Source organism: Anoplolepis gracilipes, chromosome 5, assembly GCF_047496725.1.
Source record: "Anoplolepis gracilipes chromosome 5, ASM4749672v1, whole genome shotgun sequence".
NCBI classification, from domain to species: Eukaryota; Metazoa; Arthropoda; class Insecta; order Hymenoptera; family Formicidae; genus Anoplolepis; species Anoplolepis gracilipes.
Genome location: NC_132974.1, coordinates 4,040,811 through 4,067,402, shown reverse-complemented (window position 1 = coordinate 4,067,402; position 26,592 = coordinate 4,040,811). Strand labels below are relative to the sequence as shown.

General features: G+C 33.6%; 1 protein-coding gene across 16 annotated transcripts in view; it reads right to left on the bottom strand.

Annotated features, from left to right (window-relative positions):
* Positions 1 to 26,592, bottom strand: part of Zfh2 (Zn finger homeodomain 2) — a 374,611-nt gene that overhangs the window by 186,448 nt on the left and 161,571 nt on the right. For 13 of the 16 annotated variants that reach the window (XM_072892289.1, XM_072892280.1, XM_072892292.1 and 10 more), the window contains 2 exons: positions 20,125 to 20,167; positions 2,605 to 2,640 (listed from right to left, as the gene is read on the bottom strand). The gene's annotated coding sequence lies outside the window, so the exon portion shown is untranslated. Of the gene's footprint in view, positions 1 to 2,604; positions 2,641 to 20,124; positions 20,168 to 21,074; positions 22,101 to 26,592 lie in introns of those variants that run through there. The other 3 variants (XM_072892291.1, XM_072892286.1, XM_072892288.1) reach the window with 2 other exon arrangements.

The window sequence follows — 26,592 nt, the reverse complement described above, 5'->3', positions numbered from 1 at the left end:
GAGAAAGCATTTCAGAAATTTCGCAAATATTGAAACATTCTAGCATTTGTAGCACAAAAGGACCACGTTACAAATGTTAACGTGACATTAGGTGTCATGTCTCCATTTCTTTACACTTTTCCACGCGTGCATGAACACGAAATCGGTTAATCCAAACGTACCGGAATCGTTGGGAAGAAGGAGGGGACACGGAGGATGCGGACGCAGAATGGCAAACGTTCCGGTTTGTCAGCACGCGCGTACGGCATACCGCGGCTTGTTTCCATTAATTCGTGTTGCGAGGCGAACTCGTGCCATTGGAATGTCCCAGAGTCATCGGGGTTATAAAAGGCGAGACGAAGCAACATAATTTGCTATATTGTCGCGAGCCGACCCACTCGCGAAATATAGGCTGTAACTAAGTCCCCGATTCAGATCTGATAAACTAAATCCAATTAACCCTCATCACTTTAGGATAGCGCGGCTTAATTTTTATCCGAAATGGCGAGAAAATCCTTAAACTCTCATTTGAGATCGAGCAAACGAATTGGTCTTTAGAGTAGTTACTCATTTGTGTAAATTAGCAATTTATTTGATTTTTTTTCTATATATCTTATAAATATATGTATATTTTTTCGAGAAATTAGAGATAATTGTAAATATATCTTACATACATATATATATATATATATATATATATATATATATATATATATATATATTTACAATTATCTTTAATTTCTCGAAATAAAAATTTTATTCTCCATTTTCCAACATATTGGAATAAAATAAAATTTCATTTAAAATTACTATAAATTTTTATAAATGTCTTATGTCTCATTATACGTCATTTATTTTCCAAAATTTTTTACTAGTCAAAGAATTAGTCATTTTAATCTTGAGTTATTAATATAACGAGCCACAATATATTACACGGAAGGGCGCCAGTTATTTCACTAATTAGCAAACGAAGATCTTGCGTCGAGTATTTATGATTGCTGGAAAGAAAAAGTTACCTGCTTAAAAAGGAATATTAAACAGCAAAAAGACAGTTTTAATCGATTATGTTCTTTCATATTTTCTCCGTGTAATTCGTAGCCGATAATTAGGTATATCGGCGATCGCGCTCATGCGTGAACGCTGAATCACTTAATTTCAAATGTGAAATATATCATGAAAACAAGCAGAAGTAAACAGAACCAGTTTATCTATTTTCGTCTTATTTCCATCAACGCGTAATAATCGCTTTAGACGAAATTTCTATTGCTTAAACATTTTGTATCATGGAAATTAATTGAGAATATTGTCAAAATTTTCCGAGTGAACTAAATTATGTATATTCTAGTAAGAATATATTTATGTAACTTAATAAAATTTTAATAGTAAAAATAACGTGTAACTTTCTTTATTTAATTCTTCGAATATATCCTGCTAACAATTATTAATTTAACGTTTTCTGATACTTCCACGTAATATTCTATATGCAAATATTATTTTATTTGCTGTACAAAAGAAAAAACAAATATAAAATAAATGAATATTACTTTCTCTAATCCGTAACATAAATTATATTACATAATTTAGTTATTTTAAATTAAAAGTAACCTATCAATATATACAAGTGATGTCTAAATTCCAATCATAATAATTGGGATTTAAATACCTTTCAATTATATAATAAAAAATCTCTAATTTTTTCTGCGCGACTCAAATACTTCCTGATCTAGTATTTTTTTAAGAAAAATTTTTCACCAGCAATCGCTTAATATACGGATGGATATACGCGATGGAACATAACGATCCGCGACAGCGAGATAGAGAGGTATAGAGAGGACGTACGTTCCGCTTTATCAGCGCATACGCGGCATGCCGCGGCGTGTTTCCATTAATTCGCGTCGCGGGGCGAACTCGTGCCGTTGGAATGCCCGTTGAAGCCGAGGAGAGAGAAGTCGTTAGGCTGCGTGCCGTTCGTTCGACCGGCAACCGGCAACCGGTTCTCCCATCGGTGATTCGTCGTTAATTCGCCGGCGCGGAGTAAGTAATCGTGCGCGTCCCAACGACCACCTCGGGTGTGTTACACGCCTGCGTTTACACCGCGTCAACCGCCCTCAGCTTCCCTTCTCGACCCTTCCGATCGCGGAGAGTTTGAGTGGAAAAAGGAAAAACTCCGTAGCAAACGAGGACGATCTGTCGATAATGTGCGAGTGGCATCTCGATTTCAAAGTGACGGAAATACGTCGCTGCTTCTAGCAAGGGTTATAAATTATTCTTGAGCGAAACTCGTTTAAGCGTGTATTAGATTACAAATTCGAAGAAACGAGAAAAATTAAAAATCAGTAGCGCTCATTATATTCAGCAGCAACATCGTGAGATTTAATTATGTATATCTGTTAGTATCACAAGGTTAAATATAGTATCCTAAGATTTTCTCGTTAAAGTTCGCCTCAGATAAACGTTATGCGCGAGTTATTCCTATGTACAATAATTTCGTGATAGATTTTCCCTCATTATTTGGCGCTATATGAATATACTAACGTTTTAGTTGTTTAAAATAAATTTTGTAGACAATTGTTATATATAAATAATATCACTTTATATACAAGAACTATGAAATTATTGACTCACCGAATAAGTTCGCCAGCATAGAACTGGAAGCTCGTTCTGAAACAAATAAAAAAAGGTTTGTTGAAGAAAATAAAGGTCTCATGTTTTCATAAATACATCTATAATTATATTAGTTATCTATAGCTATATTAGTTTTATTTTTTTTTTTGTGCAAACTGAAATCCTAAAATACGAACACAAGTGCTAAGTTTAAACAATCTCTCTCTCTCTCTCTCTCTCTCTCTCTCTCTCTCTCTCTTTCTTTCTCTCAGATCTTAAACAAGGACGTAATAGTCGTGAAAAACACAATGTAATGTTTTATAAAATTCAGATCTAACATAAAGATAGAGAGAAAGAGTACTAGGAAATAATCCAAGAGGTAAAAACAATTCAGCATAACACGATTTCACGCAACGTACCGTTGCACGCGACATGAGAGAATAGAATAAAATTTGCTTCTAATAATAATATAAAATATTGAAATTTTTTAACACTCTTTATAGTGTGAAACTCAGAATAAATTGCTTCAACTTTTTAAACCATAATGTTTATGATCTACGATGAGACATTATGTCATTAAGTGTAAATAAGCAAAAAATTCTGTTTTGATTATGCAGCATACACCTCATTATGTGATCAACGTATACATGATGCAGCTAAATCTGATCCTTGTCAGTCAATTTCTCTGTCATTTAGATTTTGCTGGTTGAAACACGCCCGTGAAAATACGGATTATCGCGCGACGCGAATGCTCATTATCTTTCTCTCTCTCTCTCTCTCTCTCTCTCTCTCCTCCGGGAATTTTACGATAATTCAAAGATTTTAATACACGTTCACACTTTGTGTTTCACTCCAGACAGCAAAGAAAACTGAAAGATGAAGATGTTTTATTTAAAGTTATCTTTCCGATAAGGCTAAAAGATGTATTTCTGCCTACACAAAAAAGTAATTTTTTGAAAGATGTCTAAAAGATGTCTTCTAAAAGTCATAATTAATTTTAGTCGACGAAAGATGTCTTTTTGGTCATCTTTTTGACAAGACAAAAAAGATGTATTTTATAATATACGTGTGCCTTTGTTGTTCGCTATGGCTCAGACTTAACTATAACTCGTATTCAAGTTTTCATAAATTGTATATAAAACCTAAAAGAACAGATACTAAATATAAAATATTATATAATTTATTATATTATTAATTATGATCAATTTAAATGCAATTATAAAGCATTGAACTGACGTCAAAATGTCGTATGCTTGCTACTGGGATGTCTAAAATGTAATTTAAAAAAATAATTAAAAGATGTTTAAAATTAGATATCTTATGAATTAACGCTACAAGACTTTTAATGAGACATAAGACATCTTTTAGTCATTTTTTTTCGTCGACTATACGCTCAGACTAAAAATATATCCCTGCCGAAAATCTGTCATCTTTTAATCATCTTTTAGACGTCTATGTGCTGTCTGGGACGTAAGTGTTCATATACCTAAGCCTACTTATGTGGATGCGATCGGCCGCGCACGAACATGGACCTAAACGCGCGCAAGCAAATCGCCCAGACGAGGCGAGAAAGACAACTCGCATTACGTGCACGCACGCGCGCGACGTACCAGCCGTGTTATTATATTTTACTTTGATCGGATGCGGAAACCCTGGGATAATTTGCGCGAACGAGCCGCAATTATTTAAGGGTGTGCATACGTAACGAGAGGGTGGCTCTTTTCTCTCTCTTTCGCAGCTTACTTTCTCTGTAGGACTTCGGCGTTTCGTTCGAGCGTTGGACACCGCGTCTATCGCCGGTGTCTATCGATTCGCGATCACCACGTCGTTGTCGGTAGAACCGCAAACTCGTAACTTTTTCTAAGAATTACTACCTTTAAGTAACATATATGCACGTCGACGCGAAATGATGCTCGCAGCCGATGTTTGCTCTTCGCCCCGAGATAATGCTCGCCGTTTTGCGAACCGTGAAGTCAGAAATTTTAGAGATCGAAGCGCGAGATTTCAGATCGCGTGTAAGAACATTTGTGTAAAAATCGATTGCAGGGAGCGAGAGTGATACGTGGACTCGCCAAAGAAAGATAGAGAAGGTTTTGATGTAACCTTGGATGTAACGATTATTTATATAAAATCGCAAAGTAAGTTTCTAACTTTAGTAAAGTCTAACTGGATGCGAATTCGTGTAGATATCGAACAAGCGATACTATCGCAAGAAGGGAATGATAATAGCTGTGTTGATTCGAGGGGTTAATTATGATCCCTCGTCGGTATCACTGCTATATTCCCGTTATGATGAAGGGTCTCTTGCATTAAATTTTACTACAAAAGGAAAAGCTATTAGGCTATTAAGATAAAAACCATGTTCTTTCTTCCTTGAAGACTGTAATTCTTTTTTATTTCTATTTAAGAATTTTTTTATAAAAAATGCAAGACAAATTTACATATTTAAATAGAAGGAGTGTATACTAGGAAATATAGAAGAGAACAATGTTTGTCTGTATATAATATACAATGTTCTTTTTTTCCAATAAAAATATCTCTGTAAAAATTTTAAATTATTCTATTCGCACAATACACAACGAAAGAAATTAAAGTGTAAATATTTATAAGGAAAGATTGAAAGACTATTACTGGAATAAAAGGGAAATAGCATATTTTAAATAGAAGCATAATTTTTTTTTCTGCAATGAAATTCTCAGAATAAAATTCAATTTAATTTTCTACTTGCGCAACATATTAATGCAATTACTTTTCAAACAGTTATCAAGAATCTACGAAATATATCGTCAATAACGTTAAAATAATTATATAAATAAGTTAAACTTTAATATAAACATTGACAATAAATAAAAATGTATGTGTACAATTTTAGGATATACTTTATACGCGGTTTATTCCAATCTTTTCTGTTCTACAGAAATATCAGTTCACCTTATTTCGGGATCGACCGGCCGCGGCCGCCACCGAACGCACGTAACTATTCGAAGCTAATGCTCGCACGCGGCTCCTAATCGTCGCACGTACATTGGGGTTGGGTGTCCGTCGCCTTCGTGTGTTTACCTCGCATATACGTACACACATAGATACAAACACACGCGCGCAGCAGATCCACATAAAGACGAAACCCGTTACGTGTGTCGATGAGAGTGCAGCGAAGCACTAACGCCGGGGTAGTGTCGAGGGTGGTTGGAGTGGCTCGGGGGGTGATTATGAGCGAGTAAGTGCCGCCGTCCAGTTTTTACCGTCCCTCCCCTCCCCGCAGCCCCGGTTGACCGTTCTACCACCATCGTGGCGGCAACCATCTCCCACCCCTCCGTCACTAACCCGCTGGCTCTAGCCGTGTTGGTTCTCTTACCACCGACTCGACTAAACCCCCAACGGATCAATACGCTAAAACATTGCCACGTCGAGACGCCGCCGTGTAAAACCCGAAAGAAATACCGTCGTGGGGGCGGTGTTTTCCCTTAGCCAGCGGCCACCGCGTCTCCTCCGTCCGCGCGGCTAACGAACTTCCGGTTTTCGACCCTTTTACCGCCTGAGCTCTTTTGCTCTTTCTCTCTCTTCCCTATCATTCATCCTGTCTTCATCTTATCATCGCTGATATCTTTATTTGATCAGTAACCAAAATTTACGCAACGTGGATCTTTCATTAGACAAGATATAAAAGAATTTTGCGTGAGATTTCTTTCTGAATATAAGCTAGGAAATTTGATTCTCGAAAAGTTTAATAGATTATCAAATAAAGATCATTGATCAAATTAACTTTATATATATATATATATAATCATTAAGAATATATTATATTTGCTCTTATTATATGATTAGATTTTAAAGTATACGTAAAGATTTAATTATATTAATAATATATATAATAGTCGCGCAAGATAAAGTTAAATAAATAATAAATAAAAATTATGCAACAATGAAAGCAAAAAGTATAATAATATATTAAAAATAAAACTACATTACAACAAAAAATTAAAATATATTTATATATAATCTTATCTTAATAAGATGAATCTTATTTTATATAATGTTATGAAATATAAAACATCATGCAAATTTTAATTAAAATATTAATTGCATATAATATTAAATGTTTATTTTAATGTTCGCATACATATATTGAAGTTTAAAATTTTATTTTTCTTCATTTTTTCTTAAATTATTAAAACAATTTTCAATATATTTTACGGTAATATAATAAAATTCTTTATTATCGCGTCAATTAAAATTTTGCTGAAAGAGAATTTATAAGGATTTAATTTGTATCAAAATGCATCTTCAAAATGAAGAAAGCGCAAGAAGAATCAACTGAAAGAAAAATCGGTGTACGATGCGTAATACGATATTTCACCTTCGCGCAATCATAGCTCGCTCTTCAAGATAGAAAGAGTTCACTATTGATGGCAGACCTTCGAAGGGCACGAAAGACGGATGAACGGATGTCCGTGGCCTACCACAACCCACGTAAGGCAAGGATCCGTTCTCGTCCCCGTTCGGTCCCCTCACCGATGTGTGTATACACGTTAGTGTTCCTACTTTCACGTGTGCCCGACATAACGTCGGGTTTCCGTGGACGATCGATATATCGATTGTCGTCGAGGAACGACGACCGGCTGGTCGACAGCTACAAAGGTAAAAGAGAAAAGAAGACATACAGATAGATAGAGAAAGAAAGAGCAAGCGGGGGAAGTAAAAGCGCTCACGGGTGTTGTTCGTATATGTCTGCTCTGTGGTCACTTGTTGCCTGCTACCCTCGAGGGTTGGCCTTGTCCCTCTGTGTTTGGGGAACGCTTGTCGTTCGACCGTCGACAAACCGCACGACGACCAACCAAAGCATGCTTCGAGATCTTTTCGCCAGTGGATTAGGTCGGTGAATCTTTGCCGATACGAATTTCCTATCGTCTCTATTGTTTCTCCGTTTCTCATTCGCACCTATCCAAGCGTGGAAATTACTCCAACTCAAAATCTTTCATCTTTTAAATTACAGAATTCTAGAATTGACGAAGAGCTTATTGGACTTATGGATTATCGCATTGACATTTTTTTTAAATTTGGTTTGGAATTTTTGAATCTATATTTTTTAAGTAATTTAATATTAATATTTTAATCTAACATAGCTCAATCATCTCTCTGATTTTTAGAAAACTTTAAATAACTTTAAAGGCTCTTAATGTTAATCTTATAATCTAATCTCGGCTTAAACTACTATATCTTCGTCTCCTTTTCAGAACAAGACGAACTTTTAAACCGATTTAAAATTAACCGTCGTTAAAGAAACTGGCACTTACAAACTTGAATCGTGAGAATTGCAAAAATATGGCAGTTTCAATTACTATAAAAAACATTCGTCCTCTGTAGAATTTAGTGTTTCAATTATTTTTGGCAAATCGATGAAAAATAGATTCTAATAAGCGCTCCTTGTTTTTGCACAATACAAAGTTTACTTTCAAAGTAAAACACACGGTGAAACTTGTTCAGTTAACTATAAAGAAAAAATCCAACAACGTCTCTAGAATACAGCAATATTTTATGGTAATTCTTCAAAGTCAAGATTATTTGTCGAGATTAAATGTTCAGATATCTCACTTTATAGTCGCGGTTGAAAAATTAGCTAGCAACTCTAATTCATGCGCTATAGCCTATGTTATCTTTAAAGTTTTCAATTACTTCCTCTACACATTTTTTCAGGAGAGAAAACGAGTTTTGTATATAAAACATGCGATACACGCAAGGTGTGATGGTTTCTCACCTTTCTTATCTATTTCGGGATTTTCAAAACATGTTATTTAAACCGTCCCTTTGCAAGCTGCAAATTCGCGAATTGAAATTTGTTCAATGCTCACAAATAATAAAAAGAAACATCCAACTTTCCAAGATAGTAGGTATTTTAGATTATAGTTATCAAAGGTATAAAGGCTATCGCACGTCAATTGACATAACATAAAACCATCTGGACCATGGGCATCGAGCTTTTGCTTATGCTATGCTATGTAAATCAATATAGCGACTTAATGCTCGATGCTCATTGGTTCAGATGGTTTTATGCTATACATGCTATGTCAATTTGTGTGCGATAACCCTAATACTGCAAACAATCGATAATGACGTCCTTTCGGCATCGTCATTTGTTTCGGAACTTATTTCATAAACTCGATCTGATGAAGGCGCAGACACAGCAAACACAGATGTCCCGACGCAGTTAACATGAAATTTTTCTTTATCTACTATTGTATTTAGACCCAGTCTCGCTGCACAGGTACGATAATCGAGTCAGCGATAAACCTGCGCTCTCACGGAATCTACCTAATGTAAGTCTCTTTCGTGCCTGGGCCCCGGAAATGGGGACAACACAGGTATTTGTCAAGTTAGCCTTTTGTTAACGTTACTGATTATAGTCTTCGATATTTTCCAATAATCTGATTATCACATATCGCGTTAAAATGACATTTTCTTACGACGCTATATTATCATTCATTTCTTCAAAATATTTGTAGTTTTTAAGCGGTAACAAAATTTATGACATCAAAATTTAATGTGTCCAATAATGTTGACACATTATAACTTCAAAAAGAAAAAGATTATGATAGGTTGCACAAATAGTCTATAAGTCTACAGTTACGATGGCATTTGAAGAATGTCATGTCAATTTCAGAAAAATAGAGATCAATCTGCCAAATTGAATATCGGAGTTATGATCTACGTGCAAGTTCTTCATTTTCACAATATCGTTTTCCTCTTTATAAAATTCACTAAGGTAGTAACAATAATACACACACTGTGCAATCCAATAAAAACTAACTATGATTGACGTGAAATATTCGATACTTATGTTCTTAAAACTTAACGATAAATTCCAATAATTAGTAACGTTTGTAAAAGCCGTTAGTAACAAGAAAAGATACATATCACAAGTTTGGTAGAAACACGACAAAGAAACGTCTTCTTGATGTCAATGTGATCAATTATTAGAAGCTATTATTTGAAACTCTCTAGGAGATCTGACCTATTATTACGAATTGTATTTCACTGTTCGATGCTGTGTGTTCGCGATAACTGTTTACGCTGAACTTTCATGTAACGGTTGTCTTTATAACTATAATTAACTTTGTGAGCATTAATGTTCCACATGTCTCTTCTATTATTATATACTTGTCAGCAATTATCTTCTATTTTATTACTTTACGGCTAATCTAAGGCTTCCGCGTAAATATATATATATATATATATATATATATATATATATATATATATATATTTTGACATTTATATTGTTTTAATTTAGTTGAAATTAATACGTTTATAGTAATAAATAAATTTACATAATAGTTTTGCAGATATATTCGTGTCACAAATTTTATTAAAATTATTAAGTTTCTTATTCTCTCAACGATAATAGTATAATATATTGTAAAATATTTTTTACGCTAATTAACTTCTAAAAAAAAAAAATTTCATGAGCCTGCAGAAACGCGATTATTTCCAATCTTATTTTAATGAACAACCGATTCGTACAATTATTATCTCCATTTGTGAATTTCTCGTTTCCTGTGCCCCTTTCCTCCCTCCACACTCCACAACATACGTTACTTTCTATTACCGCGGTGCCTGCAACAAGCTCGTGAGACGTTAGCGCGTGTCCACGCAACAAAAGCTTTCCGCGCGGCGTTCTCTGCGGCGCAGAAAATCGCTCTCCGCTCTCCTAGAAGATCGTTAGTCTCGTTTTCCTCGAGTCCCACACACGCGGCCGCGACGGCGATCGTAGGTAGGTAGAAGTCAGCGGCTAATGACGGCCGAGAGTTCGCGATATATAACGCACGTGGGAAACATGGCATGGTTCCGTCCGAGGATTATATAATATTCAATTTTAGCATGCGTGTGCGACCCGTCTTAATCCAGCCATTACGTCTAATTGGTCGAGATTAGCTAATATCCCCGGTATATAGTGATTAGGCCGTGTCCGCGGCTCGTTTTAAATTGAAGCCAATTCCCCGGAGCGTACGCATGCACCATCGTCGGACGTCGATCCCGCTGATCGAGAGATCGATCAGTCGAAAATGGAGAGAGGGAGGGAAACTCGAGAAGGTTTTCCTCCGCTGCCTGTGGTAGCAACCGCGACATCGTTGTTCTCTCGACGATCAGGAATGTAGAGAATTTCCTGCCGTACCGTTGAAATTCGATACATTTGAAATAGGATGGAAGCTTGATTTTAAACGAAAATAATCAAGCAAATGTTAATGAGCAGATTTAAATAGGTAATAAATAAAAATATTAAGAAAAAGTTAATTGAAGATAGGATTTTTTTAAGACTTAATATAATTTGTATAATTACATTATATTTAATTATGTAATTATATTTTAATGTGTATTACGGTACATCGAGTAAAAAAAAAGTATTAATTAATGTTAATTAATGTTAATTATGTTTATGCAATACTTTTTTAAACCGATTGATGTTCTATTGAGGAATCGATTAATGATAATCGCTTAATGGCCTAATAATTCCGCATCTGCAATGCGTTAACATTTGACTTCAATACGCGATGTCCATTCACCTCGCAGGAATGAAGCGGCGATTTTCTAATCTTGCAGGAAGATTCAAAATAATTATTTGAATGTTGCATATACGAACTTTCTCTTTAATATACCACAACCACGTGTGTTTATTAACCGTATGATAGATTGTCGTATAAAACTTATAGAAAGATTCGTTTATTTTATTGTGTGCTCCATACTTGTGCATGAAACTAAAATAAGAATTGTTTTTCAGATGCGTTATTTATAACCAAGAAGCTGTGCGAGAAATCGACTGTTTTAATTTTTCGTTCACATCTTTGGATTATACCCTGCTTTTCAAGGAAACGTTTCTAGAGACCGCATGCACACACGTGTAAACTCGCTCTTATTATGGACCATTCACACCAATAGCATCCAGGTGTGTAAACAAGAAACCTCACTGTCCTTTTAACAAGAAAGAACGGCCAGGTGAAGATTGTCACTCTCGTTCCTTAGAATTTGACTCTGTAAAGAATAAGATTATTGCAAAGAAATCACCCAAGCGCGATGATTGTTCGTTTTCATTCCGACAAGCTAAAGAATTTATATATAAATTATAAAAAAAACAATTATCGATTCAAAATATAAATGTTTTGCGATAAATAACATACAAGAAAATATAATGCATAAGATATTATGTATAGAATACATAAATATCTTATATAATATTATCTACTTGTGCTAGAAAATGAAAACATTAATTTAATAAAAATAGTAAAAGATCAAATAAATTCTAAAAATAATAATAAAAATGATATATTTTTATTATCTTACTTGTTACTATTATGTGTATGTGTTTGTATTATTATTTTAATAGTATAATTACATATTATATATATTATACTATTATTTTTAAGTTATACAACTTTGTGTGTATTTTTAAACATTTTTGTAATAATGAATTGCAAGATATTTACGTGAGTCTGCGATACTATTCAAAACGCGAAATAATTCATCGAAAAATATGTCCATCATCGATCAATGCAACAATCACCAAATGACGGTTGGAATCTTAAAGACGAAGAAAATGTAGGCTTTTGAATGAATTCAATCAAGTATCAAAAGGAGACCGCTTTGATGCATCTCTGAAACGTAAAACGATGAAAAGAGGGATACGGTAGTTAGAAATCAACGAAAAATAAAGATCAAACCAAAAGAGAAAGATAGAGAAACAAAAACTGAGAAAGAAAAAGACTATGTCCGAAATGAAACCGAGATGATCTTCACTAGAATGGACGATAAAACGGATTTACTGGTCCAGGAAAAAAAAAAAAGAGAAGCTGCGGTCCCCATGCTGACCCTGGTGACATCGGTCAGAGCAGGTTTAGAATGCATTTTAATACATTAGCTACTCATAAGAGCCTTTCGTATGTGTGCGTGTATGCGTACGCGCGTACACATATATGCGAAGTATATAAGAAGAGAGAAAGAGAGAAAGGGAGGTACAAGCCGGTTTTTCCGAGAATTATGATAGATAAGATATGGGCATAATGTCCGGCGTATCCGCGGGGGGGCAACCGCTCCCGGTGGCCGCCTCGTATCCGAATTCGAAGTCAGAATTTCGGTAGGCCGATCGGAATTTATCGACCGGGCCTCATAACTGAATTTTATAACACCGGACGCGAGGAATAATATCGAGATCCTTAGGCGCGTTCCTTCCAAACTGATTTTAGTCTATTTTCGGGGAGCTCTTTCTTCTCGAAGGTAAACCGAACGCGTCATGTTTAATGGCGAGTATAAAAACGGTTTAGTCACGATGAACATAGTTTATTGCTATATCCGATTGAATGATATTCTCTTGAACGTATGGATCATGGTGAAAATCGTAAATAAACGTAATCTACTAGCGAGCGATAAATATTTCACGGCCCGTTCATTCTGTGTACGGCTGCGTGAAGCAGCATCTAGATTTTACGGCGTTTACAGGAGACCACGTCTTCTTCTCTTGTATCTTATTTCTCTCGGCAGGTGTTTTCCCGCAGGTGCGTTACGTACGTCGCAATTTTTATTCTCCACGCGGAGGAATTTATTATCTCGTCTTAGACGCATTAGCGCCGGCGTTACATCGGTTACACTGTATATATATGCCTGGAAGGAATGTGAAAGAATTTATTAACGACACGTTATTTCGCCGATCATTAAAAAGTACCACGCTGATTCTTGGTCGCGAGATAACGCCATCGTCCTCTCGAGCTGTATCGTGTGGGATTTATTTAATACTTATGCGACAAATAGGATATGTTACAAGTAGATACATTGCAATTTGCTATTAAAAGTATTTTTTCATATGGATATATATATATATTTTTTTTTTTAATTTCTTTTCTTACGATTAATGCGTCAGGTATATATATCTGAATAGTAATTTCATAAATCCCATAGATCTTTAGTAACATGTATAATGCGCTGCATCATTTATCGATACTAACATAAGACTGATTCCAAAGTGATCGGATGACAGACAATAAAACAATAATTGATTATTGAGGTGAAAATCTGTTGCACGTTGTCATCGCTTGCGTTAATTTGCCCAATGTTTTTTTTTTCATTTTCCACTCTTGGCAAATAAATAATAAAGTTTCTGAGTGCAGACAATTTTACTACACAAATACACATACAGAAAAAGAAGGAGAAGAGAGAAAGAGAAAGTTAAATTAAAATTACTAATATTAAATACATTAAATCTAATAAAATTATCTTTTTGTGTCGACTTTATATTTGCATATATCATTTTTATATAATGCATAATTTTATAATAAAATTTACGCCTTAAATTGTACTCACATTTCTATTGTATTGAATTAATTTAATAATAATTTTATTGAATTAAAAGTTGACACATTTTATTATCAGGGTGTCTATTCATATCTTATAAAAAATTTGAAAATTCTTTGTTTTTCCAGATGTTTTTGTTACAAGTAAAGAGAATATTTGCAAGATTTTTAAATACAACTTTCTGTAAAAACTTTTTTTTTCATACGTTTTCCAATATTTTTCATTTATAAAAACACAAGTCTCTTAATTTCAAGTGCTAGATTTATAAATATAGTAAAAAATTGAATAACTTTCATAAGCATTTTTTACTTGCATAAAATTTTAATTTTTTTATCATTAAAAATTGCAAAGAATATGTATTTCATATTCAATATTATATTAAGAATTTGAATAGATAAAAGAAAAAAGAAATCCCTGAGAATTCAAGGTTTTCCATGTGTTTTCAGGAAGCAAACACTCTGATTATATAGTATATTAATAAAATTATTTTAATTGTCTTTTATCTCGATGTTATATCTTCGTCGTAAACAAAAGATTACTATATCCTTTGGCTATTTCACATCTCGATAGAGAAACACATTGTACGCAACTATAGTATGCAAACGCAGGAAATCGCGAATAAATAGAGAGGAAGGGAGGAGATTACTGGCCTTATTTGCTCGGAAACGTGGCCTCAAGGAAAGATGGATAACATATACATTTACTCTCGCCACCGAAGTTCTCTTCATAGAGAAATAGCCGGTCAGCCAATTAGAGTCTAGCTAGGCCGAGAGCATTTTTACATTCCAAAATATCATTAAGTTGCAATGCACGCGCGTACTCTCGTATATAAAAAAGCATGTTGCATACGAGATTCTTAATTCAATTCTAAGTGTCTGTTAGGTGCTGTTGGAAAATTGGGTTTGAAATCGGTTGCGTTTTACGCATACCTGGATTATTTATCGTAATTAAGAGTCAACACAACGGCAATAATATTATAAAAATATTAGATTTTGATGGGACTTAAATTCTCAAATTTTTAAAATTAGATTAACAATAAAATCAATTTTTAATTAGCCATTTATATTTAGAATGTTTCGCATAAAATTTTAACTATTATTCCGTCATTATTTTATATGCTCATTATATGCATATTATATTGCAGAAATTCGCGAATATGCACAATCATTGAAAAGCCCGCTATATAATACTGGCTCATTAAAATTGTGTAGATTCTATGTTGTATCGTAGCGAAATAATAAACAAAGCACATATAAAATAATAAATATTACGAAGAATGTATAAAGAGGAAGAACCATGGCGGGGGCTAGAGAGGATGTGCGAATGGCAGGAAGGGAGTTCAGAAGGAAGCGACAGAAGAAGAGAGACGGACTTTATGTACACGAGATGGTGCATGGATATACGGCCCATATTACAGACTGCTAGTGCACACTTGCCGGGTTTTATAAGGCGCTTAAAATTTTATTCGTTATAAAATTCCCATCTCGCACCCCCCACCGTCACACCGGGCTGCTTCCCTCCCCGGATGTGCCCTGTGTAAAATTTCGTGGAGCCGAGGGAGTAACTTTCGAGTGGCTCCCTTCAATCACTGCAATGCTTAAAGCAGCACAGCAATTTACGCGTTGTTTGCGATGTAACTAAGTTTTCGTTCGCGTGATCTAATCTGACGAAGAGATTACTTTTAGATATTGTACAGAGTCTAAGCTTTCTAATTATTGTATCTTCAAAATTACAGATTAAAGCTTCAGTAAAAATTTACTGCATTATTTTTTAAAGATGCTGTATTAATTTTCGCGCCTGTATATATTTCATAGTCGTAAAAATCTTGTGCTTAAATATAACTTGCATCGATAAAATTTGTTGGCAAGATGAATAGTAGACGTATGTAAAGAAAGATAAAGATTTCAGATTTCTTTTGAAAAAAATAGTTTTATAGCGTAAAAAATGAAAGAAAAAAAGTCTAAGCTGTCCTTGCAACGACGCATTGTTACTGACAATGAGTTATATTCGGGCGGTTGCACCTGAATTCGACTTAATTTTCCTGAGAGAAGAAATTAAGCGAGAACGATAACGAATATTTCTGAAAAGGTCTTAAAGCATTCACCGCTATTGTCGGAATAACTAATAATACATTCGCTGATGCTTGAAAAATTTTCTATACGCATAATTAAAGTTTAAAAGATTAGAAAAAAAGCATATCTTCTATAAATATAATATCTACAATATTAATTATTTATTTTAAAAAATGTCATAATTTTTACGGTTTACACACTCAAAAAAATATGTTGCTAATATAGATAGATTTCTAGATGTCTCAATTAAAATTTATCGCTACTTTTTGTATCTGTTAGAATATTGTTTGTCACGTATAGAATTTATAAGCAGCAATATTCTAGCAATACCTGTAGAAAATTTAGATCCCATTGCCAAATATTAAACACAAATAAAATTGTCCTCGACAATAGGCCTTAAAGATAAGCATCATTGAAAAATTTTCTGTCTAAATTAAACTAATAGTACAGATATAAATTCTGTCTCTGTCATTTAAATTAAGTGCAAAATATATGCAGTATCACAGCATTTGCTAATAATTTATCTGTTTCAGTTAATTTTTTACACCTAGAAAATTTTTGTTGAAGTTGCAAGATCATTTTTTTGAGTGTAGCTTCATTGTAAATCAGTAAGTAATCGCAAAAGTTATTGTTCGAGAAATAAACAGAATTCGTTGTGAATTGCGATTTAATTTCTAATAATAAAATTAATTATGGAGAGATCTACTCTCTTCTCCTCAAGGACTCGGCCCGATCTCAATCCTTTACTCTTCCGCTCGTTTCCGCTTTGCTCTCCTGGATCTCGGGAGTGTCCGCGTCCCTTGGGTTGCAACCAGTTTCGAACAGTTCGACGGAAACCAGTCGAGCGAGAGGAAAAGAGCGGGAAGAGAGAAGAGGAACGCTCTCGTTCGCAGAAGGGACTTACGGACACTTGGTCGCTCAATGGCGCGAATTTAAGAGCGCCAGCCGTTACGCTTCTCATTCGTTAGCATAAATTAATTATTTTTTCAGGGATGCGGCAGCGGAGGGAGAGAACTCCAGGGTAGCCAGGGGCGGTCTGGCCTTGCTAAAGATCTCAAGTCCCGGACGTTCGTTGCTTGATGGCTTGTTGCTCGGGCGCGCGGAAATCGAGACGCCGCATTGCGGATCTCACGGTTGATTGTCCTCCGTCAGGATGTTAAGGCCCATTAAATAAAACGCGTATCTGTAGTCGTACTAGCCGCCGGCTACACGGATTCCTGAATGGATTTACACTCCATCTTCGTTTAGCGCAAATTTAATAAAAGCCAATTCCTTTTAATTTTCAATTTTTGACATTATACATTTTGATTATTTGATTAAGAATTAAATTTAAATATTATTATTACTAAATCGAGAGCTGTTGATAATTGAGATAATAAAACTTGTGTACGAAATCTTCAATTCTTAACCGGAATAATAGAAGATTAAATATCATTTTAATATCACATCAATGTGTCATGCATCATGTATATAGATATAAGCTTTGATAAGAATTGGCGAGTTAAGAGGTTTTACATTTTACATTTGAAATTTGTCGGTGAACAGAAACTCTAATATCTCCGACAAAATTAACGGTTTACCTTCGTGATTCAATGACTGGTTGAAATACTGCATTAGCGCGATCGTGCGACATATCGCTTTCGAAATCGTAGTGCATAGGTTTTGAGGTCGCGTCCAGTTCGTGTGCGCGTACGGGCGCGCACAATAAGCGAAGTGGACTTAGATTGGGCTAATTAATTAATGCGCACGTCCTGTCCCATCCCGCCTAATTATCCCGCTTGTCAGCTCTAGTACCGTCGTTCGCTACGCCGTTAATGCGTGTCTCTCTGTTCCTCGTTCTGGCGTGTAACCGCTGGCCGCGTCTCTCTCTCTCTCTCTCTCTCTTTCGCTCGTAATTATAATCGGACTAATTGTGACGTCAGACAGGAAGCTACACCTAGAAAAATCCATCTGACGTATGCGGCTCGCGAGATGCCCGCAGCGACACACATCCTATGATCGCTTCTCCGGGATCGTGATACCGATCTAACGCGACGCAGATAAGTCGTTCGGATAATTTAAGTTTTATTTATATTTATTGGACATTTGTGCAACACGAATGCGCTCTCACGCAGCCTTTATTTTGAAGGAAACCAATTTATTTGCTCTATTTTAGTGAGCGTTTAAATCTATAGGTAATACTCATTTATACTAATCATGTTAGTTATCATTTTGATATTCGAGGTTGCTTTTATATTTATAATTATAATGTATATTTCTATTTAAACATTATTAAGAATGTTTTCAATTTTTATAAAAATACTTTGTATTAATGTATTTTAATTTATATAATTAAGAAAAATATAATATTTAATATTTAAAACACAATATATAATATTTTGCTCTATCAAATAATAACAGTGATTTTTAATCGTAAAATGATGTCTTCAAAAGTTTTATAAAAATATTAGAATTTAGAAAAAATAAATTATATAGAAGTCCATTATTATTTTCTCAAAAAGTATTTATATCTGGCACACAATAATGTATATGATTTTCATTGTGTATTTCTCGTTATACTGCCGTTCGAAAAATGATTCGACGTCGAGAATAGAGCGTTCGCATTTTCCGCCACATAGTTTACCCGCGCAGATAATTAGCGTTACTGCAGGCCTCTCGGATGCGCCTCTTCGGCAAACAGCTTCGAATCTCGCGGTTCATTAATTTCGAAGAATCCACGTGCGCGCAGCCGTTCTCTCGCGACTCGACGGAAACGTTATGGGTCGCAGTAAAAGAACCGTCTCTCTAGCCTCCGGTGGTAGGCTCAAATTTGAATTGGCGATCGCATCGATGATCGCTTGGCACGATGGGAAAAAAGCAGCGATGCGTATCTAGTCGTTCACCGGTGATAGTTATGTGCGTAACAGTAGCTATACAGGGTGTCACTTTCAAACCTCAATTACATTATTTAGTGCAAAATTCAGGACAAACTTGATATAAATACATGTAATTACATTTTTTGTTTTGAAAAATATAATTTATAAAGTTTTACAATTTTAAAATCAAAATTGAAATATTATACACGCATATTTTTTATTTTGCTATTAATAATTAATAGTGAAATGTGCTTTCTAGCAACTATATCCTATGTATTTATTCATTATATACTTGATAACTTAAATAGAAATCGAGAATTAGTATACTCGAGAAATAGTATATTCTACTGCCGTTGCGAATTTCTATTGAATTACTAATCGAGAATTTCACATACGATATGTTTAGTGATTATTATTAATAAATTAAAGCGAGATAAGATAGTAGCGTGATACGAAGTGGCAATATATTATTTTAATTTAAAATTACGCTCGTGATAATGCCACGCCCACGTTCACCACTTGCCAACTGATCGGTGCGTATGGTGCACATACGTGCGTGTATATACGTATACATGGGAATGCATATCGAATACGTCGCGTCTTCGATTCTGCGAGAAGGTGCCTGGAATTTGAATGAATAAGCACGGATCGTGGCGCAAGTCGAGAGAGAAATAGCAGAAAAAGGACAAGCGTAGTGAGAAAAGCGAAGATGAATTATGGAGGAATGCGGCGAAAGATGTTCCGTCTCGATTTGCTCACGCGTTTTCCCACAGTTACCCATAAGCCACTTCCGTAACAATTGACATGCACAATTTTAAAAAGAAAAAATGAATAAAATGGTACAAACCGCGACTATAATACTTTATTGAATCTTATAATATTTGTTGCTAAATGAAGTGAGAAATTACTTTACAACAAAAATAAATATCCTGCCAAAATGATTGCATAGATATGTAAAATAATACGTAAATTATTGTGAACAGAGTTCTTCCGGGTCTTCACTATTGATAAATTATATTTTGTTTATTATGTAATTAAAAATGAAAAGTACTATATAAACACAACACTTTGTATCTTTTGACACAAAACGACAGAAAATGACAGCTAGAAATATATGTATACATATGTTTGTACACGAGTAAGAATTTCGAGTTATAATGTCCTTCAAGAAATTCCAAGTTTTGACCCTTACAATTAATAAACTATTTCTTCTCTATCATGAGAAATCGTACAAATGTGTATTACATAACATTATAATATTTCAAATCACTATTACTTACCGGCACGATGCGCAACAGCAGGATTGTAGCACACAATGTCGATCTGTAAAATAAAATAAAAAAATGTATTTAAAAGAAAATGATATTTAAAATAATTAATATTTTAAAAACTAATTATTAAACAAAATTTGATTTTTAAACAGATTTTCAAGAAAATGACAATTTCCAAATATTTTATGTATACTTTTTAAAAATATGATATAAATCTGATTTCTTACATATAAATAATCCAAATTTATAAAGCTTTTAAACAGTGTTGAATAAATGTTCAATGTAAAAATATTTTCAAATTCACGTTTTTTTTATATATTTTATGATATAGAAATCGAATCTGTCGTTCAAAAAGAGTTTCGTTTTTTTTTCATTTCGTTTTTTAAATAAAAAATAGAACAAGAGTAATCATTTTTTCCAGCAGATATACCATGTTCTGAAATATGTATAAAATACGAGTCTTAGAAAATCAGGGAAAAATTCTTTCCCTCTTATATATTAAACATTTATTACTTTATTTATATATTAAACAATTATTGCTTTATTTATAAATTAATGTATCATCTTTAATATATCACTTAATATATTTAACAATGTTTTTCCGACTATAAAGAATTTATTTGATAGAAAATTGCCATATTTATACTATAGTGACAATATATTTTGGGTATATCTGCTCACTTTATTTCCTTAAACTTTCTGTATTTGAAATGAGACAAATGTATATTTGACAGAGAGAAAGGGAGGCAGAGGAGAATGAAAAACAGAAACAAAGAAAGAGAGAAAGCGAAGTATATAAAAAACGTAAACAAAATAGAGCTAATGTGTTTAATATAATTGTCCTATGTTATTTTTAGTACACCCGATATTACAAGCTCTGCGGGCGATATATTCTCGATAACATAAAATCGTAATGTATTGAGAAACACAAGTAGTTTTTATAAATCTTAATATCATACCGTAATATAATTATCAATGTAGCGATCGCAGCATTAATTCCAGCGGTGGACGTAATTCCGTTCTTACGACAATCACGATTACTTTTTTTTCGGTATTCCCGACACATTTCTCGGCACTGCCGCACTTTTACTCGCGGACAATATTTATTCTCGTAACTTTTGGACAATTTTATTTCTTTCGAAACTGCGAAACTGAAAATCACGAAGCTATCGGATTACCGTCGCGATGTATCGTATCTCTACGCATAATAAAACGATCGATTGATATACACTAAACGCGTTTACTTAAAAAAACGCAATACTTATTTCCAATAATCTAAAATCGTAATTCGATATGATTCTTATAACTGTATATATTATAATATCGTACTGTAATATTTTATGATGACGGGGATCAACTTGATTCCGTTTCTTCGACACTCACGATCCTCGATCGCGATTATATTTATGTATACTACAAACACATCCCGACGCCACAAATGATCGCACACAACACACTGTACACAAGCGCGGCTAAACATGTCGACTTCCGGTTTCATTAGGGCAGTTCGATATCCGAGATTTCGAGTTTACACTACGCGAGATACCTATTCACTATGTGAATCGTTCGTTTTAATTTCTATTAAACGCGACATCAACGCAAACGTAGACGCGTTATATTGAATATAAACTAAGATAAATGTATCGGACAGAATGCATATGATACGAGGTTTTGTCACTAGTTATTTGACGACCCGTTACAACTTGATTTATCACTCTTGATATTATTACACAATATTGCGTACATAATGTAACGGTTATAATGCTGATGAGAATCTCGAAAAATTCAATCTGACCCTCGCGATAGTCTAGACAATACTAACATCTATTCCAAAAAATGAGAGTTCGCTGTCGTCTCGCGCGAGGGGGAGAGGAGCCGGAGAGGGGGGATTCTCGGTAGCGCGAGCCCAGCTGCGTTGTTTATATATATGTACGACAGTGCGGATACAAAAGCAAGCTAAATTCATGTAGATGTGACGACGTATAATATTACATCGAACACGAGATTTCTGCGAAACGAGATAAGCACCTGCTTCTAAAAAGAACAGAAAGTAATAGAAGGACAAAAACGATGCGCTTAACACGGATTTTGTGTGGATTTTCGACTATATATACGTGGTCCGATAAAATAAAACCTAAGTTATATTACGAATAGATGCTATTCTATTCCACGTTCTATGCAATACAGCTGCATAATAAATGTAATAACCTTCATCTAGAGATTATTATTTTTAATTAATTCTTGCAAATTGACAAACTACGTGTTTGAATGTTTTATACATTATTAAAAATATGTTCAAAAATATATAAATCGTAATCTGTATAATAATCTTACCGTAATATAATTGCCATAGCAATTGCAACTGATTGAACATTAATTATAATTAATGTTATTTCTTCAAATTAATGTGTGCTCGATCACGATTATATTTGCAGTACAAGTATCTCGCTGCTACATATAATCGTATAAAATACAGTGTAGCCAATACAAAGCAATGACATTTTTCATTTATGTTTTTATTAAAAAGCACTATGGTCCGATTCCGAAATTCCCTATTACACAACGTAAATATATTCGTCACGACGTGCATTTGCGCGCCAATTTTTCTGGCTAGCGGAATCTCGGAATTGAACTATACTACTCTAATGGAATTGGAGAGAAAGGGTAATTATTTAGTGCTCGTTTACAACTTGCTGTGTTTTATGCGATTATTTGTGGTATCAAAACGCTGATAGAAATATTATATATTATCGCAATCGGCTACTGTGAGTACCTATCGAAAAATCAATTAACAAAATAAACGCTCGTTATGTCATGTCTTTTCGTTAATCAAGTCTTTTATTCGATGATACATGTGTGTGTTTTACTTTATAATTTCGATTAGATAATGATATGTCAATTATATTTACTCTGACAAATAGCTGCAATGCGAAGCAAGATATATTCAAAGTAGAGCATTCATGAAATAATTACTATCATAAATTTCGTGAAATGTAACAATAATTATCATGCTTTATTTCACTTTTCATTTAGAGTTACGAATATCTGCTTTGAAAAACAGCCATCATTTTAATGCTTAGGAGTCGTTCATCGTTTAATTTTCAATTGCAATAAAAAAAAATGATATTGTGTCGTGTCGTGCGAATGTGATAATTAAACAAGTACCTGTTAACGATAGCGAGTATACACCGCAAAATACAGAGGTTATAATTTGAAATATTTAAAACGGACTAGCAAATTATATCATACAGATTGTACATATTTTATTTCTTCTACCTCTTACATAGATCATTAACAGAAGGTTGATCACTTTTCACTTTTAGAATCGATTTGAAATATTTAATGCCGGGATTCGGGTATTATTCCACGATCCGAAATTAGAAGCGATCCAAGTATCGTTAAAGAAACAATTATCCCTCTTAAAATATGACAATAAAATAATTATTCGCAATTTATATTCCTTGTTCGCCGCGTCGACTCTTATGTGAAATATATAAATGTCGTAAATAGATTTGTTATGATACGTAGCGCGCTTACGTCACGACTCTCGACATTCGGCGCCGTAACCCGTAACTGTTTATACCGTGTCACCTTGTCATTCACGCGACGACACTCGGGCAGATAGGTGATGGCACAAACCGCTCCGTCGTATTACCTCGCTAAATACGATCACTCACGACAAGGTATTAAAACGTGCTAAATGCGATTATTCTCTACGCACAGATTATCATCTCGCGAATGATTAATTTCCGGCGTAGGTGTACCGAGACGACGTGTCGGATTATCTCTCGAAATATGATTATTATTATAATTATCAACTCGCGTAATCAATTAATTTTCGCGATTAACAACTTGTAATCAAAGACGATTATTTATGAAAGATAATTTGTGTGACTTATTTTCTTGATGTAAGATTTGAAATGATAGAAGAATTATAAATCCTTATTTTATTACGGTATTTATGTGGGCGATAACTGTTTTCTTAACGGTACCTTATTTCAAAAATTTGTCGCATGGCTTTGTCGTAGATTTACTAATTAATTTGTAATCACATTTTCGGATCGAAAACGCGCAATAATATACGAATTGAGTGATTGAGGTAATAACAAATGCTAATATGTTCATCATTCATTACTAATTTGGAAAGAAATTGAAGAATACTTCGATTCTCTTAAATTATGGAATTAGTATATTATCATTAAAAAGTATTCATTAATTATTGATTTTAGTTAAAAGTATAACGATGAAATTTCATTGAAAAATAATCAATTAATAACAGTGACGGTTTCAATTGTGTGGTATTTTAAAATATATTTTATATTATAATATTACATACTCTCATTGTGATCTCTCTCTGGTAAAATCTTATATTGCTACTTTAATCAGTGACATTTTCATTGATTCAGTTTAAGAGAGAAATATTCTACATAAATTTATTTTTCGTGATTAAATATTTCATATTTAAATATTTCGTGATGGTAATGAATAACTTTTCCACTTTTATGTTTGACCTTATCTCGAGATGTTTAGTTCAGACGCGTATTGTTTATACGCCATAGTTCACCTTGTCATTCGCACGGCAAGACTCAAGTGGAAAGTAACTGCGCGGACCGCGTATGTTGTTTATTATTCGTCGAGAAATATCATTTCTTTCTTTTCTAATTATAATTACATTGAAAGAATTAACAATTCATAAGCATATCAAGTATGTCGACAGCTATTTATCGATTAAGTTGTGATATAAAGGCAATTTAACAATATATTTATTTCACGACTTTTATATATTTAAAATGTATCGCCTGTTCAAATGAATTTCAATTCTATATTTTCCACATTGTTAATCCATCGCGTTTTAACCTAATATTTGTTTCATTTATTGTTAGTATCGTGTCATATTAGATTAAAATTACACATCGATATCTTTAAAAATTTTTTTATTAATAAAACATTATGAATATATAAATAGATATTCGAAGTTAAATAATATGCGTTTAAATAACAAGTATTCACACAGTTGTAATTAATCATATATTTTATTTATACATATAGCAATCACGTAGTAAAATATCGATGCAGAAATTTATTGGTATATCAACGTCTGATTTATTAAAATACGTATTTTATATAATTTATAATCAATCGAAATTTATCACTTGAGTAAATGGCAAAGCAATGATATATTTTGAAATATTCCGCAGAGATTTCTCTCTTAATTTTAACTTGTATATTTATATTTATGCTTTAATAATACAAGATACTCCTAGTAAAATTAAAATGTATACTTTTTCGCTATTAACAGATGTAACACTGTAAGTGACGCGTGAATTGTGAGTTCCAAGTAAATCATAGCTTGTGCGATGTAAGTTTTCGTGTTGTTTTCATCACAATATAATAAAATGCGTGTCACGCGCAATTAATATCAGGAGTGTCATGCAATGTGTCGTGCGATTCTCATATTCTGCTAATTATTGCGCGCGCGATTTTAATTAAAATAGTATTTTTGCGAGTGAATGAAAGTGAGTGCACCAAATGCAACAAATCCTGATAACTTGAGAGGACGAGAGGAGATTTGAAAAGCGTCGAGCAACAGTAAAGCAACTATGGCAGTGTGTGAGTAAGAATTTATTCAATTTATATTTATTTTAACTGTTATTTATTCATATTAATTATTCATTTCGCAATACTAATTTATTCTAAATCATGTGATGTATAATGCATATAAAATATTCCAGAGATGTTATATTTGACAGATTAAAAAAATTTATAGTAAATTATTTATATTTTGTATTCTTATTATATGCACACAAATATATATAATATTGTAATATTTTATATTTCATTATTTAATACTATTATGTGCTTAAAATATTTTCAAGTAATAAAGACTAAAACAGAATAGCTGGCAGGAAACTGCTAATGCTCGATGCATTAGCGACTATTGTAAATTAATTTGATAAGCAAAAATGTAACGCTGCATGTATGCCAGTTTAATATAATGTATGAGATAAAGTGGAATAATCAAAAAAGTATTTTTGAAAGAATTTGACAGCGATTAATATGACAAGTAAACAGTGCACTGATTTTAATAACACATACGGTATTACGAGCCATTTTAATGAAATAATCAATCTTATTGTTAGTATTCAAGAAACTTGCTATTAATGATAATATCTGTTCTTATATCATATATATATTTGGCACGTACAAACGCGATTCAACGTTAATAAAAGGCAAAGTTCGACTGTCGACATCTATAAGCTTCGTCGATTAACTTTTTTATCTGTTTTTTTTTCTGCTAAACACAATCGTAAATATCAATACTATCGTTCGCAACAAAAATGACATGCAAATCTTGGATCCAGCTATCTCGGCGCTTTGATAAAAATAAAAAAATGTCATCAAACATTCATTGCAGAGATAACGGTATGGGGTTCAATAATGTTCGATTATCAAATAAATGAACATTTTAAAACACTG